Below are 19,683 nucleotides of genomic sequence, written 5' to 3'. Positions count from 1 at the left end.
GGTAAGGAGTGGAACCAGGGAATGGTGCTCAGAGGTGGGTAGGGGGTGAAACCAATGAATGGTGCTTGGAGGTGGGTAGGGGGTGGAACCAAGAGATAGTGCTCGGAGGTGGGTAGGGGGGTGGAACCAAGGAATGGTTCTCGGAGATGGGTAGGGGGTGGAGAAAAGGAATGGTGCTCGGAGGTGGGGAGGGGGTGGAAACAAAGAATGGTGCCTCGGAGGTGGAACCAAGAAATGGTGCTCAGAGGTGGGTAGGGGGTGGAACCAAGAAACAGTGCTCAGAGGTGGGTAAGGAGTGGAACCAGGGAATGGTGCTCAGAGGTGGGTAGGGGGTGAAACCAATGAATGGTGCTTGGAGGTGGGTAGGGGGTGGAACCAAGAGATAGTGCTCGGAGGTGGGTAGGGGTTGGAACCAAGGAATAGTGTTCGGAGGTGGGTAGGGGGGTGGAACCAAGGAATGGTTCTCGGAGATGGGTAGGGGGTGGAGAAAAGGAATGGTGCTCGGAGGTGGGGAGGAGGTGAAAACAAAGAATGGTGCCTCGGAGGTGGAACCAAGAAATGTTGCTCAGAGGTGGGTAGGGGGTGAAACTAATGAATGGTGCTTGGAGGTGGGTAGGGGGTGGACACAAGAGGTGACTCAGAAGGAGGGAGTTCCTGCACCTATTCTCTAAGAAAAAAAGCCCCGGTAACTGGTCTTGTCTTGTCGTTTTCGGTAGTCGTTTTTTGCCGGTTTCGGTCCCACAGCTCTGTTCTCTGCACAGGCCATATATACAGCACAGTGATGATGTCACAGCTACTTATACAAGGTAATATTTGGGTTTTCATAGGCATTTTGCTCCACACAAAGTAGACTTCTATCCTTTGTGACTACTGAAATGAAAGTTTTTGTGCCGGGAGATCACCTTTACGTCCCAACCTGCACTTTTCTTCTACAAGACTCTGGAAGTCAAGGTGTTGGGGGGCAGGGGGGGTTGTGTTTTAGGGGGTTGAGCTCTCTCCTTGTACTGTAGCGGCTCCTTAGCTGAATTACTGTCCTGTCCTGGATGAAATCTGAGCCGCCTGTAGAGCAGAAAATTGGGGATAAAGAAGAAGCAGCAACTGATTGATGTCTGAATGCCGGGGCTTAGTGAGGCTGGACCCTTCCTTTCCTTTCTTACCTTTGTCAGAGCCGGGAGGGGATTATACGGAAGGAATTCAAAGTATTTTGCAGGTGTTTCCTCAAGGTTCCTGCTGCTGCCAAGAGAAATGGGACGCACGCGGCTGCATATCGCCGAAAGAGCGGGGGCCACGCCAATCATTTTTTTTTTGTTTTACTTACCGTTTTCAAGACCTATCGATAGTTTCACAAACAGTTCTTCTAGATGGGATTTCAGATATGGCGGTCCATGGAGATCTGAGGGGTTCCTCCGCAAGAGGCTTGTTAACCACCTAAGCCCCCGACCGATGACCGGGGACACTTATGGCGATTCGGAGCTGCGTCGCTTTAACTGACAATTGCGCGGTCGTGCGATGCGGCTCACGAACAAAAATTTACGTCCTTTTTTTCCCCACAAATTGAGATTTATTTTGGTGGTATTTGATCGACTCTGCGGTTTTTATTTTTTTGCGCTATAAACAAAAATAGAGCGACAATTTTGAAAAAAAATTCAGGCCCAGATTCTTGTACAATGGGCGTATCTCTGCGGCGGCGTAATGTATCCGATTTACGTTACGCCGCAACTTACACGGGCAAGTGCTGTATTCTCAAAGCACTTGCTCCATAAGTTGCGGCGGCGTAGCGTAAATCACCCGGCGGAATTCAAATTCGGCGGGTAGGGGGCGTGTATCATTTAAATCAAGCGCATCCCTGCGCCGAACGAACTGCGCATGCGCCGTCCGTAAAATATCCCAGTGTGCATTGCTCTAAATGACGTCGCAAGGACGTCATTGGTTTCGACGTGAACGTAAATGGCGTCCAGCCCCATTCACGGACGACTTACGCAAACGACGTAACTTTTTAAAATTTCGACGCGGGAACGACGGCCATACTTAACATTGGCTGCGCCTCATATAGCAGGGGCAAATTTACGCCGGAAAAAGCCTTAACTTAAACGTCGCAGTAGATACGCCGGCCAGGATTAGGACTTACGACGCCGTACATGGCGTTGCGCCGTCGTAAGCCCTTTGAGAATCTGGCCCGTTGTGTTTACACTGACATCTCCCTGCTCTTCAACTCCATGACCCGATCGTGGGACACCGGCGGACATCGAGTCCGCGGGTCCCCGCAGGCACGGTCTAGGAGCTTGGGTCAGGGTTGCGAGCGTAACGGCGGGGACGCGCACGTGACTACATGGCGGCAATTTAAAAGGGACGTATATATACGCCCATTTGCACAGCCGTGCCATTCTGTCGACGTATATATGTTCGTGCGGTGGTCGGCAAGTGGTTAAAGACTCATGGGAAAAATCAAGGTGTCAACCACAAAAAAAAAGGAGGTGAGGTGCTCTTACAATATTTTAAGTGACTCAAATGTATTGATTACCTCGAAAAGGCCCTAAGCCCCCATAGTACTCCCCAGCCTCCTATAATGCTGCCCAACTTCCCATTGGGGTCCACTGTGCCTCTCAACCTCCCACAGTGACACTAGGCTTCCTGAGAGTCCTCAGCCCCCATAGTGCCACCCAACCTCCCATAGTGGTCCACAGTGCCTCTCAACCTCTAACAGTGCCTCCTGGATCATTGAAAGCCATAAGCCCCCACAGTGCCCCTCAACCTCCTATAATGCTGCCCAACCTCCCATTGAGGTCCACTGTTTCTCTCAACCTCCCACAGTCAAACTAGGCTTCCTGAGAGCCCTCAGCCCCCACAGTGCCTCCCAACCTCCCATAGAGCCTTCCAACCTCCCAGAGTGGTCTATTGTGAGCCTGGGGTCACTGTGGGAGTTTGAGAGGCACAGTAGACCTCTATGGGAGGTTGGGCAGCATTACAGGAGGTTGGGGAGCAGTATGGGTTCTTAAGGCTCTTAGCAATCTTGGAGGCACTGCTGGAGGTTTAAGGGCACAGTAGACCACTACGGGAGGTTGGCTGGTATTATGGGAGGTGGGGGGGAACTGTGGGGAATGAGAGCTTCCAGGGACCCTGGGGGGCACTTAAGGAGGTTGAGTGGCACAGTGGACCTCTATGGGAGCTTGGGCAACATTACAGGAGGTTGGGGAGCAGTATGGGTTGTTAGGGCTCTTGGAGGCACTGCTGGATCGGGTTAAAGGGCACGGTATACCACTATGGGAGGTTGGCTGGCATTTTGGGAGGTTGGGGGGCACTGTGGGGAATGAGAGCTTCCAGGGAGCCTGGTGGACAATGTGGGAGGTTGAGAGGCACAGTGGACCTCTATGGGAGGTTGGGCAGCATTACAGGAGGTTGGGGAGCAGTATGGGTTCTTAAGGCTCTTAGCGATCTTGGAGGCACTGCTGGAGGTTTAAGGGCACAGTAGACCACTATGGGAGATTGACTGGCATTATGGGAGGTGGGGGGGCACTGTGGGTAAAGAGAGCTTCCAGGGAGCCTGGGGGGCACTTTGGGAGGTTGAGTGGCACAGTGGACCTCTTTGGAAGGTTGGGCAGCATTATAGGAGCTGAGGGGGGGGGGGTGGTGCAGTATGGGGGCTGGAAGGCACTGTGGGAGGTTAGGAGGCCCAGGGTGTGGGAAGCAGTAGCCCATTAGTAGATGGGTAGTTGACTAGTGTTGAGCAGAATATGCCATATTCGATTTCGCGATATATCTCGAATATATATTCGAATATTCGAGATATATTCGCTAAATTCGAATATTCGTGATATTTTATCGAAATTAATTGAATGCGATTTTTCGCTATTGCGAATGCGAAAATAATTGCGATTTTTTAATAACTGCGGTAGGAGCGCTCTGATTGGCTTAGAATATTCGTGATATTTTATCGAAATATCGCAACATGCGAATGCGATATTTATTGCGCAATTTCGAGATATGCTGGAGGAGCGCTCTGATTGGCTCAGAATATTCGTGATATTTTATCGAAATATCGCAACATGCGAATGCGATATTTATTGCGCAATTTCGAGATATGCTGGAGGAGCGCTCTGATTGGCTCAGAATATTCGTGATATTTTATCGAAATATCGCAACATGCGAATGCGATATTTATTGCGCAATTTCGAGATATGCTGGAGGAGCGCTCTGATTGGCTCAGAATATTCCTGATATTTTATCGAAATATCGCAACATGCGAATGCGAAATTTATTGCAGATATTTCGAAAACTGCTGTAGCAGCACTCTGAAATCGAATATGTATGATATTTTAACCAAAATACATATTGCGATTGCGATTTTTCGATCGCGCATGCGCAATTGCGCGAACAACACGCGACCATTTCCTGGAGCCTTGCCAGTTTCCCAATATTACAGCAACATGGTGGGAAGCAATTTCTCAAAGTCTGAGGAAAAGTTGCTGATTTGTGTAAGTATTTTGACCACTGTTATTTCATCATCTTCAACTGCATTTAAGTCTAGTTTAAAAGTTAGTATATATGATCAGATATTAGTATTTAACCAAAAATGTGTCTCCTGCTTTTACAAAACTACAAGTCCCAGCATGCCTGGACAGCTGCAGACACCCTGGTTGGCAAATGTGTATTTAGGCACTTTTCCTTGTTATTTAGCATAATGAATTTAAAAATTTTTTGGACATAGGACGTATGCGAACGTCCTGACTTCAGTGTCCTCAAGGCCCAAGGACGTTCGAATACATATTGCCCTTTAGATGTTGCAGAACTACAACTTCCAGCATGCCTGGGAATGCTGGCACTTCTAGTATTGTAAGTTCTGCAGGCCCACATTTTTCAGGCCTTTATGCACGGGTCTCTAAACTGTGGCACCCTAGATGCAGCAAAAGTAAAATTCTTAGCATGCACTGAAAGACCGTGGCTGATGGGAGTAGTAGTTTTGCAACAGCTGGAGGTGGACTGGTCTTGAAACCCAGAGTTAGGTAACAAACCCGTAGTGTTTTGCAACCATTCTGCCTCCAGCTGGTTATTTTCTGTTGAAAAGCCTGTGGCGTGCAAAACACAACCCAAAAACTCCACCCGGTGCAAGGAAAAATTTGCACACACCTAAAGAGTGACATCACAAAAAACTGCGACGGTTGCATACGTCAGTGGTCCTCCGAAAAGGTCCCGTCTCTGACCCCCCGGGGCGTTAGGCTCCTGACAGGGAAAAGAGTTACTGTGGTCCATACAGCCGAAGCCATATGGACCCATCTCGGTCCAAGCAGCGCAATCAACACGCGAACAACACGCGACCATTTCCTGGACCCTTGCCAGTTTCCAACTTTATGATCGCAACGCAATCGCAGAGCAAGATGGTTGGAAGTAATTTCACTGTATCTGAGGAAAAGTTGCTGATTTGTGTAAGTATTTTGACCACTGTTATTTCATTATCTTCAACTGCATTTTAGTCTAGTTTAAAAGTTAGTATATATTCATAATTATGCAAATGATAATGGCTGCTATATTTATGTAAAAAAGGTGGCGACGGAAATGGCAGTATATAAAATCTGTCATGTTACCCCTGTCATTGATTAATAAGGCGAGAATGCTTCCAATTGTTGAATAGCATACATTTATGTCATATATCCATAAGGCTGTCAACAAAAGTATTACAATATACTTTGTTCTTCATCTTGCAGAAGTTCCTGGAAACAGGATACGATGAGCTGCGGAGGCAGCAAGAAAAACAGGGAGTTATAAGCTCCCTGATTGAGGAACTAGGCGAAGAACACACTCGCATGGCGATCCTCAAAAAGTGGTCCGACCTGAAGAGGCGCCAGATGAACCGGGTCAGGCGTATCCGGAATAAATATCATCCTGGTAAGTTATTGGTCACAGTTATGTTTTTTTTTCCCTAAAGTGTATTTTGTGCGTGTACTCGAGAGAGGAGCCGGACTGCAGGAGTTGGGAGTAGGCAGGCCTCCCCCAGAGGTAATCTGCCACCTTTCTCCATGCCCCGGGTGGCAATGGCGGGTGTGAGGGGGTCCTCCCACACAGACCGTCCTACCTGCTCCGCTTCGAAGCCCCACGGGGCAGAGGGACTCCCTATAAGGGAGTGAGAGGATTTGCCCGCTCAACCAGCCCCGTTAGTCCTTCGCCTCTCTTTTTAGAGACCGCATGGTCAGAGTGCGTGCATGTTAACCCAATTGCGAGTGCGTGTGTAAGTGTGGTGGTTTTTGTGGGAGGGAGGTGGGCATACTAAGCGCAGGCTTACCTCGCATAGCACACCCACCGGGGGCCGAGCTGAGACCACCAAACTCAATTCACATGTAGCCGAGAGCGGGATCCGAACCCCTAGCTGCAGAGGTGAATGGCTTGTCAGCGCAGTGGCAATCGCGTTGAGCCAGCCCGGGTCCCTTGGGGACAGTTATGGAAGGTCATATGTAATTAATGTAAGGTCAGATGTTGTTAACCAAGACGCCATGTTGTTGTAACATATATCACCACCAGCCAAGGTATTCATAGTACTGTTGGAAAAAAACATGGGACAGCAGACAGGAACACAGAAGTTATGTGGGAACATACTTTTCCCATTGCTTTGCATGGGACTTTAAACAAAAAGCCCGACCCTCACCAATGGGGTTAGTTAAGGGATAAATTAACGATCCTATACTTTAAGTGGACGTATAGATAACATGTGACCAAGTGTTATCGAAATATCTACAGCTGTTATGAAATAACATGTATTTCCCATAGAGTTGAATGGGACTTTAAAGAAAAACCCTGACCAAGGCAAATGGGGGTGGGTATGGGTTAAACCACCAATCCTATATTTGTGGCTGACATATAAGTAACCTGTGTGCCAAGTTTCATGTAAATATCTTTAGCCGTTTGGACGTGATGGTGGAACATACATACATACATGCACACACACGTTGAGTTTTATATATATAGATTCCCACTAAATTCCTGTGTTAGGCGTGGGGTTGTTATAGTAATCCTGTGTACTCCATCAAGTACTTTTTTTTAACATGAGATCGTCTGAACAAAACAAAGGAGACAAAAACAGCTCATTTTACCATGGTGGCAGCCCAGCTCACGCTCAGTCCCCTGTAGTGCCCACAAGACCCTTTAATATAACATTGTCCCATTGGTTAACTGTCTATATAAATTAATTTGTATTCATATACAATACAGTAGAGTACACAGAATTTGCATACGTCATTAGAAAACATTTTTATAATATATGAACATTGTGTTATTATAGGAGCTCCGCTACCAACTGTGCGCCCCAAGCGCACAAGGCGACAGGCCGCAGAGGAGGAGCAGGAGGAGGATGTGGAAGAGGAGGAGAGGGATGAGGAGGAGCAGCCAGGGCCATCCACATCACCACCCCCAGTTCCTGTGGAGGAGCAAGAGGAGGAGCTGCACCCCCCCCCCGAAACTTCTGGTGGAGTAGTGGGTGACGAGGAAGAGGAGCAGGATGAGACGGTTAATTATACCGTCAATCAGGAGGGTAAATATGTGCACATATATTAATAAAATTTCAACAATAAAATGTAGCTCTAAAAATGGACAGCATTTAAAGCAGGGCTGTGGAGTCGGTAGATAAATTTTTCGACTCCGACTCCTCAGTTTTATGTACTTCAGACTCCGACTCCCCGACTCCCCGACTCCGACTCCTCTGTATTAATATGCAAATGTATTTTATAGATTCCTTGAGGGAAAGAAACGCAAACTACCACAGGACTACTGGCTGGGAAGCCAACAGTCTACTGTATTGCACAGTTTAAGCAAAAGACAAACACAATGAAAACAATCAAGTGACTGGATAGTAGCAGCAGGCTTAAACATCAGGAACATGATCTTTAACAGTTCAAAAATACAGACCACATTATTTGGCTGTTTTAGAACCAAAACAAAGCTTATCTATAATGAACCCAAAAAAAAAAATATGAAAAACCTAGAAATGGTTTATATTAATCTTGAAATGTAGTTCTAGGCTTAGCAAATGCAAATAAATGCAATGTAGAGTTCTAAGGAAGAGAATTGCCTCTGCCAGATCCTCTTTCATAGAGTCTCTTAAGTCAGACTTTATTATTTTTATGGCTGAAAATAATCTTTCGTAACGGTCTTTGAAATCCAAATGTTTTTTTCTTATATCCTAACAGTTCTAAAAAAGCTAGAGGTGAAGCAAGCTGCCATGAAAAACCTCACGAAGAGAGTAATGGCAAATGAGCAGCAGATACTGTTTTTGATGCGCCAAAATCAACAACTGGTGCAACAACTGGCGAAAAACATGGATGAGGTGACAGAGCTTCAGAAGTTAATGTCCTAATTTTTTTTTTTTTTTTTTAATAAAAAATGTTATATTTTGCAAAGGTTTCATTTCTTATTGAAATTGTTAGTTTTTTAAACACATCTAACTTCACATCTAACTTCACATCTAACACATCAACATCAACATCAACACATCTAGCTTAATAATAACCGAAAACATTTTATACTATTACTAGCTGAATACCCGGCGTTGCCCGGTCTTCCTATCTTAACCTTTTGGGGAGGAAAATCATAGTAATATAAATATACCCATCTTTTATATAAGGGTGTTGGTAAGGGTTAATTTAACTGTTATATATTTTTATTTGGCATATAAGTAATATGTATAGCGGGTATTATTGAAATATCTCCAGGCGTACAGAAGTTATGTGGGAACATACATTTTCCATTGATTTGCATGGGACTTTAAAGGAAAACCCCGACCCTCACAAATGGGGGTAGTTAAGGGATAAATTAACTATCAGTGGTATCAGTGAACAGCAGTGGTAATAGGAGTATATATAGAGTGGGAATTAACTTTTTACATAGGTGTCTTGACAGAGCAGCAGCAGCAGCAGTAGTAGTAGTAGTAGTAGATACAGAGTCATATCACTTGGGCAGGAGGTGCCATGATGAACAGCAGTGGTAATAGGAGTATATAGAGTGGGAAATTACTTTTGACATAGTTGTCTTGACTGAGCAGCAGCAGCAGCAGCAGCAGCAGCAGTAGTAGTATTAGCAGTAGTAGTTGATACAGAGTCATATCACTTGGGCAGGAGTTGCCATGATGAACAGCAGTAGGAATAAGAGTATATAGAGTGTGAAACAACTGCTGACATAGGTGTATTGACTGGGCGGCAGCAGCAACAGCAGAAGCAGCAGTAGTAGTATTAACAGTAGTAGTTGATACAGAGTCATATCACATGGGCAGGAGTTGCCATGATGTACAGCAGTCTTAATAAGAGTATATAGAGTGTGAAATAACTGCTGACATAGGTGTATTGACTGGGCGGCAGCAGCAGCAGAAGCATCAGTAGTAGTATTAACAGTAGTAGTTGATACAGAGTCATATCACATGGGCAGGAGTTGCCATGATGTACAGCAGTCTTAATAAGAGTATATAGAGTGTGAAATAACTGCTGACATAGGTGTATTGACTGGGCGGCAGCAGCAGCAGCAGAAGCAGCAGTAGTAGTATTAACAGTAGTAGTTGATACAGAGTCATATCACATGGGCAGGAGTTGCCATGATGTACAGCAGTCTTAATAAGAGTATATAGAGTGTGAAATAACTGCTGACATAGGTGTATTGACTGGGCGGCAGCAGCAGCAGAAGCATCAGTAGTAGTATTAACAGTAGTAGTTGATACAGAGTCATATCACATGGGCAGGAGTTGCCATGATGTACAGCAGTCTTAATAAGAGTATATAGAGTGTGAAATAACTGCTGACATAGGTGTATTGACTGGGCGGCAGCAGCAGCAGCAGAAGCAGCAGTAGTAGTATTAACAGTAGTAGTTGATACAGAGTCATATCACATGGGCAGGAGTTGCCATGATGTACAGCAGTCTTAATAAGAGTATATAGAGTGTGAAATAACTGCTGACATAGGTGTATTGACTGGGCGGCAGCAGCAGCAGCAGAAGCAGCAGTAGTAGTATTAACAGTAGTAGTTGATACAGAGTCATATCACATGGGCAGGAGTTGCCATGATGTACAGCAGTCTTAATAAGAGTATATAGAGTGTGAAATAACTGCTGACATAGGTGTATTGACTGGGCGGCAGCAGCAGCAGAAGCAGCAGTAGTAGTATTAACAGTAGTAGTTGATACAGAGTCATATCACATGGGCAGGAGTTGCCATGATGTACAGCAGTCTTAATAAGAGTATATAGAGTGTGAAATAACTGCTGACATAGGTGTATTGACTGGGCGGCAGCAGCAGCAGAAGCATCAGTAGTAGTATTAACAGTAGTAGTTGATACAGAGTCATATCACATGGGCAGGAGTTGCCATGATGTACAGCAGTCTTAATAAGAGTATATAGAGTGTGAAATAACTGCTGACATAGGTGTATTGACTGGGCGGCAGCAGCAGCAGCAGAAGCAGCAGTAGTAGTATTAACAGTAGTAGTTGATACAGAGTCATATCACATGGGCAGGAGTTGCCATGATGTACAGCAGTCTTAATAAGAGTATATAGAGTGTGAAATAACTGCTGACATAGGTGTATTGACTGGGCGGCAGCAGCAGCAGAAGCATCAGTAGTAGTATTAACAGTAGTAGTTGATACAGAGTCATATCACATGGGCAGGAGTTGCCATGATGTACAGCAGTCTTAATAAGAGTATATAGAGTGTGAAATAACTGCTGACATAGGTGTATTGACTGGGCGGCAGCAGCAGCAGCAGAAGCAGCAGTAGTAGTATTAACAGTAGTAGTTGATACAGAGTCATATCACATGGGCAGGAGTTGCCATGATGTACAGCAGTCTTAATAAGAGTATATAGAGTGTGAAATAACTGCTGACATAGGTGTATTGACTGGGCGGCAGCAGCAGCAGAAGCATCAGTAGTAGTATTAACAGTAGTAGTTGATACAGAGTCATATCACATGGGCAGGAGTTGCCATGATGTACAGCAGTCTTAATAAGAGTATATAGAGTGTGAAATAACTGCTGACATAGGTGTATTGACTGGGCGGCAGCAGCAGCAGAAGCATCAGTAGTAGTATTAACAGTAGTAGTTGATACAGAGTCATATCACATGGGCAGGAGTTGCCATGATGTACAGCAGTCTTAATAAGAGTATATAGAGTGTGAAATAACTGCTGACATAGGTGTATTGACTGGGCGGCAGCAGCAGCAGCAGAAGCAGCAGTAGTAGTATTAACAGTAGTAGTTGATACAGAGTCATATCACATGGGCAGGAGTTGCCATGATGTACAGCAGTCTTAATAAGAGTATATAGAGTGTGAAATAACTGCTGACATAGGTGTATTGACTGGGCGGCAGCAGCAGCAGAAGCAGCAGTAGTAGTATTAACAGTAGTAGTTGATACAGAGTCATATCACATGGGCAGGAGTTGCCATGATGTACAGCAGTCTTAATAAGAGTATATAGAGTGTGAAATAACTGCTGACATAGGTGTATTGACTGGGCGGCAGCAGCAGCAGAAGCAGCAGTAGTAGTATTAACAGTAGTAGTTGATACAGAGTCATATCACATGGGCAGGAGTTGCCATGATGTACAGCAGTCTTAATAAGAGTATATAGAGTGTGAAATAACTGCTGACATAGGTGTATTGACTGGGCGGCAGCAGCAGCAGCAGAAGCAGCAGTAGTAGTATTAACAGTAGTAGTTGATACAGAGTCATATCACATGGGCAGGAGTTGCCATGATGTACAGCAGTCTTAATAAGAGTATATAGAGTGTGAAATAACTGCTGACATAGGTGTATTGACTGGGCGGCAGCAGCAGCAGAAGCAGCAGTAGTAGTATTAACAGTAGTAGTTGATACAGAGTCATATCACATGGGCAGGAGTTGCCATGATGTACAGCAGTCTTAATAAGAGTATATAGAGTGTGAAATAACTGCTGACATAGGTGTATTGACTGGGCGGCAGCAGCAGCAGAAGCAGCAGTAGTAGTATTAACAGTAGTAGTTGATACAGAGTCATATCACATGGGCAGGAGTTGCCATGATGTACAGCAGTCTTAATAAGAGTATATAGAGTGTGAAATAACTGCTGACATAGGTGTATTGACTGGGCGGCAGCAGCAGCAGAAGCATCAGTAGTAGTATTAACAGTAGTAGTTGATACAGAGTCATATCACATGGGCAGGAGTTGCCATGATGTACAGCAGTCTTAATAAGAGTATATAGAGTGTGAAATAACTGCTGACATAGGTGTATTGACTGGGCGGCAGCAGCAGCAGCAGAAGCAGCAGTAGTAGTATTAACAGTAGTAGTTGATACAGAGTCATATCACATGGGCAGGAGTTGCCATGATGTACAGCAGTCTTAATAAGAGTATATAGGGTGTGAAATAACTGCTGACATAATTGTCTTGACTGATCCAAAGGAGTCATGGGAGAAAATCATGTGGTCAGATGAGACTATAATATAATTTTTTGATCATAATTTCACTAACCGTGTTCGGAGGAAGAATAATGATGAGTACCATGCCAAGAACGCCATCCCTAATGTGAAGCATGGGGGTGGTAGCATCATGCTTTGGTGGTGTTTTTCTGCACATGGGACAGGGTGACTGCACTGTATTAAGGAGAGGATGACCGGGGCCATGTATTGCAAGATTTTGGGCAACAACCTCCTTCCCTGAGTTAGAGCTTTGAAGATGGGTCGAGGCTGGGTCTTCCAACATGAGAATGACCCAAAGCACACAGCCAGGATAACCAAGGATTGGCTCTGTAAGGAGCATATCAAGGTTCTGGCGTGGCCTAGCCAGTCTCCAGACCTAAACCCAATAGAGAATCTTTGGAGGGAGCTCAAACTCCGTGTTTCTCAGCGATAGCCCAGAAACATGACTGATGTAGAGAAGATCTGTGTGGAGGAGTGGGCCAAAATCCCTCCTCCAGTGTGTGCAAAGCTGGTGTAAAACTACAAGAAATTTTTGACCGCTGTAATTGCAAAGAAAGCCTACTGTACCAAATATTAACATTGATTTTCTCTGATGTTGAAATAGTTATATTCAGCACTGTAAATACATCAGGTCCGGGGCTTCATCAGGGAATGCATGGCAAGGGACCCTTCAGCGCCCTGAACCGACGACGGGTGCCAGAAAGTCACCGCCGATCCAGGACTCATTCATCTTTATGAATGTGAGTCTGTCCACGGACTCTGTGGACAGACGGGTCCTCTTGTCCGTGACCACCCCACCTGCCGCGCTGAATGTCCGCTCAGATAGTACGCTGGAGGGGGGGCAAGACAATAACTCCAGCGCATACTGAGCGAGCTCGCGGCAGGTGTCCAATCTGGCAACCCAGTACTCCATGGGGTCGTCGGTGCTCATACTGTCAGAAGCACCGACGGACGCCATGTAGTCTGCCACCATGTGGGCCAGCCGCTGGTGGTGACTGCTGCTGCTGCTGCTGGTGGTGGTACTGGGTCGCTCGGTTTGGAAGAACATCCTCATCTCTTCCATTAGGTCCCCTGCTCGGCTGCAGCTGGGTGCAGCCACCTGCTGGGTGAGATGAGGGGGGACAACTGGAGGCCGGGGAGTTGCCTGCTCCAACCGTCTGACAATGGCTGCCTGCAGTTCCTCCATCCGGTGCTGCCTCCGGCTGGCTGGGATGAACTGCTCCAGTTTCCCCTTGCACCTGGGATCCAAAAGGGTGGCCATCCAGAAATCATCCCTCGTCTTGATGGTCTTAACCCGGGGGTCCCTCCTGAGGCATCTGAGCATGTGGGCAGCCATGGGGAAGAGCACAGCCCGCTGTGACTCCTCAATGCTGGCCAGGTGAATGAGGTGCGACTCTTCTTCCCTGAGGCGCTGCTGGTCAAACTCAGACATGCCCAACCCCCGGACTATCGGTGCCCCCAACACCGGCTCTCCCTCCTGACCAGGCCCTGACTCCGGGACGACACCAGCAACCACCTCCTCCTCCTCTTCATCATCATCCTCCTCCTCCTCCTCCTGGTCCTGGCCCTGGTCTCGGTGGAGCATTGCTGACTCCTCCTGCTCCACCAAGGCACTCTCCCCAGCCTCGAGCAGGCGATCTAGTGTCCTCTCCAGCATGAACAGTATTGGCAGCACGCTATTGAGGCCAATTTGCTCACTGCTGACCATCTTGGTCGCCTGCTCGAAGGAGGACAACACTTGGCAGACCTGGTTTATCTGCCCCCACTCCGCACAGGCGATGAAAGGGAGTTGTGGTGAAGCCCTCTGAGTGCCTAGTTCCATCAGGTACTCCCTCACCGCCCTTTGCTGCTCCCACAACCTCTTCAGCATGTGGAGGGTGGAGTTCCACCGCGTCACACTGTCCACAATCAGCCTGTGAAGGGGCAGATTGTACTTCCGCTGCAATTTGGACAGGGACGCGGTAGCGGTTGGGGAGCGCCTGAAGTGGCTGGCAATCCTACGCGCCTTTGCCACAATGTCACTCAACCCTGGATAAGTGCGCAGGAACTTCTGCACCACCAGGTTGAGGACATGTGCCAGACAGGGCACGTGCGTCAGACTGCCAGCATGGAGGGCGGCGAGTAGGTTGCTGCCGTTATCGCAGACAACCATACCTGGCTGGAGCCTTCGGGGTGTCAGCCACTTCTGGACCTGAGCTTGAAGTGCTTTCAGCACTTCTTCTGCAGTGTGTCTCCGGTCCCCTAAACTAACAAGCTGGAGCACGGCCTGACAGCGCACGTGCCCCACACTTGAGTAGCTACGGGGGCGCTTGCTGGGAGGCTCAGCAGCTGCGGAGACAGTGGCTTGAGGGAGACCAGCAGTTCTCCCCTGGACACCCCGGGGCGGCACCACAAGATCGGTTGCCGACGATCCCTCACCGACGCCTCGGAGGGAAACCCAATGGGCCGTGAAGCTGATGTAGCGTCCCTGCCCATGCCTGCTGGTCCAGCCATCCATTGTCAGATGAACCCTGTCGCTGACAGCGTGATCCAGCGACAGGGTTACATTCTGAACAATGTGCTGGTGTAGGGCAGGGACACCAGTCCTGGCAAAGAAATGGCGGCTGGGGACACGCCATTGGGGTTGGGCCTGCTCCAACATCTGCCTGAAGGGGTTGCTGTCAACTATGTTGAAGGGCAGCAGATGTTGGGCAATAACCCTTGCCAGGAGCCCATTGAGGGAACGCACACGTCGGTCTCCAGGGGGGAAGGGAGTGGTGCGGTCAAAGGCGTCTGAAATCGACGCCTGGCGCCGGACGGCAGTGCGGGACACAGACGTGGAGGGTGCTGTGGAAGTAGAGGTCTGGCTGCCGGTACCAGTACCTCTACTAGAGGGAGCGGGGGGGCATGACCTGCTGGAAACAGATGAAGATGTGGCAGGGGCTGCTGTACCCTGCTCACTTGTGGTGGTGGCGCTGCTACCACCACCACGCTTCATCTCCTCATACAACGCCCAGTGGTTTATCCTGAGGTGCTGGTTCAGGGCTGTGGTACCCACCCGAGCCAAACACTTCCCTCTCTTCACCCTCACTTTACAAATCCGGCAGATGGCCACGGTAGGGTTGTCTGCCACCAGGGTAAAGAAATTCCAGACAGGTGACTTCAGCACCGCCCTCCTGTCAGATGGGGTGACGCTTACTTGCACCTGCTGGGATTCGGTGCGCACAGGTGGAGCTGCCTGCTGCTGCTGCTGCTGCTGCTGCTCCTCCTCCTGACACCTCCTGCTGCCATCACCAGTGGAGACCCTGACGATGGTCTCCCTGGTGGTGACCTGGCGCACCGTTTCACCAGGGTGCCTACCTTCCCCGTCGTCACTGACGTAGTGAGCCGACGCGTCAGATGGCAACCATGATGGGTCACCCTCTTCGCCCCCAGAGATGTCAGACCAAGGGCTGAGATGTGTTGGTCTGAGGGAACCACGTGACATGGAGCCTCTAGCCTGGCTCCGCTGTCCCCTCACCCACGCCTGGGTCTGACTAGGTGCTGCTGTTTCCTGCACCAAAACAGCAGCACCAGTTTGAAGGGATGTCTCTGGGATACTGCCAGCAGGTATCCCATCCTCCTCATCCATCCCTTCAAAAAGGTCCTGACCATCAGGACAGAGCTGGAGGTCTGCCTGATGCATGGCCTCCCCCAAGAGATCCCTATCACTGTCGCTGTCGAACAGTAAGATGCTGGACTCTTGGGGGCTGGGGGGGGGTAGTACAGGCAACGGTGTAATGGTGGTACTACTGTGAGTCGGGACCGACGACTCAGTGGCACTGCTGTGCCCCATGTAGTCCACCACTACTTGAGCCTGAGATGGCAATATCGGGCGGCTGCCCGATGGGAAGAACTCCCGGATCAGGCGTACTCCCCTTGCACCCGATCCTCTACCACTAGTAGGGGCACGAGAGGTACCCCGTGCTGGCAGCGATCCAGCACTGGGAGTAACTCCCCTACCCCTACTGCCACGGCCACGGATGCCGCTCATAATTGCTGATATGTGTGTGGGGGGGTTAAACTTTATTGGGGGGGAAAATGTGAACAAAATGTGTTTTTGTGTTTTTTTTACAAGACAGGCACGCAGACAAAGACGTACACAGACAGCTACTAAACTATAAGAAAAGTAGTACACCAGACAAGGACTACAAAATTAAAGAAAAAAAAAAAAAGCACTAAACAAACACTAACTTTTTTTTTTTTTTTTTTTTTTAAACAAAAAACACAGACACTAAACACACACTAAGCTAAGCTAGATGAAATAAATGTACACTAACAGTGTGTACACTTACTACACAAAATTTAACTAAACTGAACACAAAACTTAGCTTTTATAAAAGCTCTTTAGGGAAAACTAAACAAAATTTGAACTGAGATGCCTATCAAATATCACTGAACAGTGAACCTGCAAGATCTGACAGTAACACAAGATGAACAAAACTTAGCTTTTAGAAAAGCTCTTTTATAAAGCTCAGATCAATATGTGTTCTGAAATCTCTTGCAAATATAACTGAACAGGGAGGATTGCAGGATCAAACAGTAACACAAATGAAAAAAACAGCACAAAACAGCACAAAACGTAGCTTTGAAAAAAGCTCTTGGGTCTATTGCTTTGAAAAAAGCAGTTGATATACTGGAAAAGATCCACTGGAATCACTAAATAGCAATGCTGGTGATGATCTAAATCAATCAAGAACAAAGACACAGGAAACCAGGAAACCAGGAACACAGAAACAGCCTCCACACTCTATAGCAAGCTTCTGAATCTGCAATGAAATGGTGCTGGGAGTGAGCTTATATAATGTCCATGCAGGCAGGTTCCTATTGGTTGCTAACCTGTGACGAGTGTGGAAGGAGAACTCTGATTGGCTCTGATGCAAAAGGGCGGAGCAAATAATCGCGCAATATTCCTATTGCCGAATATTCGCATTGCGATTATTCGGCAATATAAAATGATCGCTTCAGCTACTCGGCCCAATGGCTCTAATCATACCAGCAATGCTTTCAGACGTCTATGGAGATCACTAGGATGTGATCTGTTTTAAAAATGAAACTGTAAAAATCGCTCTGATGCGGAAGATCGGGGCGAGGAAAATAATCGCGCGATATTGCGTTTGCCGAATAATCGCATTGCGATCTTTCTGGAAAATTCAATGAACGCTTCAGCTACTCGGCCCAGGGTCTCTAATGATACCAGCAATGCTTTTAGACGTCGATGGAGATATCTAGGATGTGATCTGATTCAAAAAAAAAATTGTAAAAAATCGAATATTCGGAATTGCGAATATTCACCGCGAATTTCGAAATATAGCGCGATTTCTCGAATATGCTATATTCGAGTCGAATATTCGCAATGCGAATATTCGTGAGCAACACTATAGTTGACATCCACTGCTGACATCACATCAAAGATGACGCCACCCAGCAACAGTCTTAGACCTTCTGGACAGCTCCACAAGGAAGGATTGACTGATATTCTTACGGGAAGACTGAAACGAATAGTCCGGTGACAGGTTCTCTTTAAAAGTCATTTTCCAACACAGCAACTAATGATATGAAACGTAATTGCCATCCTGCGGCTACAAGGATACAGAATAGAAATCGTATGGCCAGCAATGATTTGCGTATATTTATTTTAGTGGAAATTTTCGGATATCTGAGCCGGCACAATACATGGCACCGGTACAAGTCAAACCCTTTGGCACGGCTTGTTAGAATAGCATGAAACGCGGCGCAGCCTTCGCATCGCGCCCGACGGAGGTTCCCGTTTTCCTGGGATTAGTAGATTTGTGGGATTTTGTGTACAAGGAGCCGTGTTTGTTTCTTGCAGTCGGCTGAGGTTTGCCGTGTGTTTGTGCAGTTGGACCACATCAACCACGAAACATCCGACGGCTCCTATTGGTTTATTTTACTTATTGGGAGATAGAATCTGTTTACCAAGACAATGCCGGAAAAAGAAAGAAAGAAGCAGAAAGTAATGTCAATAGATCTGTATGTAGAAAAAATAATCCGTCATAAATTAATTTCTACAGTGATGGGACAATATTCCCCCCACTGACACCAATGATGGGACACTATTCCTCCCACTGACACCAATGATGGGACACTATTCCTTCCACTGACACCAATGATGGGACACTATTCCTCCCACTGACACCAATGATGGGGCACTATTCCTCCCACTGATACCAATGATGGGACACTATTCCTCCACTGACACCAATGATGGGACACTATTCCTCCCACTGACACCAATGATGGGACACTATTCCTCCACTGACACCAATGATGGGACACTATTCCTCCCACTGATACAATGATGGGACACTATTCCTCCACTGACACCAATGATGGGACACTATTCCTTTTACTGATACCAATGATGGGACACTATTCCTCCCACTGACACCAACAATGGGACACTATTAATCCCACTGATACCAACAATGGCACACTATTCCTCCTACTTGAAACCAATGATGGGACACTATTCCTCCCACTGATACCAATGATGAGACACTATTCCTCCCACTAACACGTCGCTACGGGGGTGCACACCGCAAACAGGTCACACCCACCAGAGAGGTGACACCAGGGGTGGCCACAGGGGAGCAAAGCCTAAGTAGGAGACGGTGTTGGCTGCATCCTCACATCCTGGAAGAAGTTTACTCGGCAGAGCAGGTCGGAGTCCCGGACTGTGATCGTGCCACACAGCTGGTAAAAAGGAGCTGGTGGGCTGCAGGAAGGTGAGAGTCTGGTGTAGTTCTTTGGGGGGGGGGGGGGTTGGGAGAACCTTCTGGTGTAGTATGGGGGATAGGGGACCCCCCTCTTTCTCACCCCCCTCTCCTTTTCTCTCTCCCCCGCTCACTCTCTCCCCTATCTTTCTCTCTCCCCCTCTCTCTCTATCTCACCCCTCTGTTTCTCTTGCCCCCTCTCTTTCAACCCCCCTCTCTCTCCACTATCTTCCCCCTCTCTCTCATCCCCTTTCTCTCTACCCCCAACTCTTTCCCCCATCTGTCTCCCACCCTCTCTCTCCCTCACCCCCTCTCTAACACCCCCTCTCTCACCCCGTTTCTCTCACCCCCTCTCTCTCATCCCCTCTCTCTCTCACGCCTCTCTATCTCACACCTCTCTCTCCCACTTCTCTGTCTCTCTCACCCCGTTTCTCTCACCCCATCTCTCTCAACCCCTCTCTCTCTCACGCCTCTCTCTCCCACTTCTCTGTCTCTCTCACCCCCTCTCTCTC

Source organism: Rana temporaria, chromosome 9 (assembly GCF_905171775.1).
Source record: "Rana temporaria chromosome 9, aRanTem1.1, whole genome shotgun sequence".
NCBI classification, from domain to species: domain Eukaryota; kingdom Metazoa; phylum Chordata; class Amphibia; order Anura; family Ranidae; genus Rana; species Rana temporaria.
The sequence above is the reverse complement of the archived record's forward strand: the minus strand, read 5'-3'. Positions refer to the sequence as shown.